Raw genomic sequence first — 1,973 nt, forward strand, 5'->3', positions numbered from 1 at the left:
AATTAATACCCGCACTATGAAAATGGGCCTTTTACCTTTTATGACCGTGCAATTCGCCTTATACGGGGTGCTCCTCAATCAATTCACTAGTTAAATCTATTCTATTTCTCTAATACGCTTAAAAGAGTCACTAATTACAATAGAGTATACTGCTAGTGGTGTGTGAAATCTATTTCAGACGGTCTAACGATCTCCGTGGGCTTCCAAAGTTTCAAATTCACTTCTACAAAATTAAACCATATTCAATTTGAGGATGTTAAAATGACGATCAAATGAAAATTATTTGAAATGTTAAACCTTCCACATTAAATAAGTCAAATTTAATTAAGAAATTACATTTCTGGTAACGACAAAAAACATATTAAATGAAGGTATTAAAGCCCTGTCGTCAATTACATTGCCATTGAAAAATTAATAATATTGAATTATTTCAACAAAATACATTCCAGTAACCCAGACGGATGTGCAATGGTAAATGTATGATTTAATATTATATCATTCTTCTTCAGCAGACAAGTTATCGCAACTAATTAAATACAAAATTTAAGTTTTTGAATCAAAATCTTTAGGCTTAATTTATGAAGTTCAAAAGTAACAAATTTAATGCATTAAATGTTAACCGTTTTTAGTTTACACCTTAATATTCAAAATAACAATTTTAAAGCTAAAATGTCTCAAATTGAACATTTTTAACTTTAATGTTCGAATTTGAATATTTGAATTTCAAATTGTTGTCTTGAATTTTCGGATACACTTAATGTTCAGGTTTTAGAAATTGGACTGGTTATTAAAAATTAATTATTTGAAATTCAAGAAACACTAAGCTTTTAAATTGAGTCATTTTAGATTTGAAGAATAAGAATTCCCCCAGGCTTCAAAAAAAGCAAATAAAAAGATACATCATTAAATTTAATGAATGTGCTATAAAACAGATTTATATAATTAAGCGGAATTATGCTTTTATTGACGCCTTAAACAATTAAGATTTTGGAATTCTATTATCAGAGGACAAAATTTGAAGAACTTAATTTGAAAAATTAAGAATGTAACAATGTTATAAATATAAAGAATCTATTTATTGAATTACACGGAATTGACCAGAGTCAAACTTTAAACATTTTAATCAAAAACATGAAGTTTACATTGAAAAGTTTAAAAGTAATGAATTTGTAATATTCCACATAAGAATTGTATTCCTGAATAGTGCAAAAGTTGAAAAAGAATATTGGCTAAGCTTGAAAAAATTTGTTCAGAAAACTTTCTAAAATGCAACCTTGTAAATAAAATAAAATTTCTTGCATTTTTGAAACAATTAAATGTATTTGTTCTAGCTTTAGAAAAAATGCATAAGATTTTTATTCTTATGAAATACTATTAGATCATTCGTAACTGAAAATACTCACTAAAATATTTGAACTTAAACCTCAGCTTCTTGTTAGCTCATTTAAAATAAATGGTATTTTATTGCGTTTTTGCACACCACTACAGTATACTATTCCTAAAAACTCTAATTATAAGCTGAACTGATGAACAATTACAAATATTTTCCCCTTCTTTTTACTGTTATTCTTCACAAATATTTTTATAATATTCTTTATCTGCTTTTTATACAGAAAGGGGAAAACAGATGTAATTTTGAATAAATATCATTGATAGAAAGGCCAGCATTTTAATATAGTAATTCGTTACCTTACATAGATGAACTACAGTCAATATTTTATATGGTAAACATACTAGTCGCAGTCAATGTAGCCAAACATTTAGTATTTTTATGTTTTGATTTTTAAATTGAATTAATTATAATATCTTTTTACGGATACTTCATATATTAATCCGAAATAATTAAATCACTCTAAATCTAAAGAATATTCGCCTATAAGAATAATCTAGAAGTCGTTTTTCTTATAGAGAATCTATTGACACCGGACACTTCTTATTTATGACTGATTATATTCAATATTATGTATATGTAT

This window comes from Belonocnema kinseyi, chromosome 10 (genome assembly GCF_010883055.1).
Source record: "Belonocnema kinseyi isolate 2016_QV_RU_SX_M_011 chromosome 10, B_treatae_v1, whole genome shotgun sequence".
NCBI lineage: Eukaryota > Metazoa > Arthropoda > Insecta > Hymenoptera > Cynipidae > Belonocnema > Belonocnema kinseyi.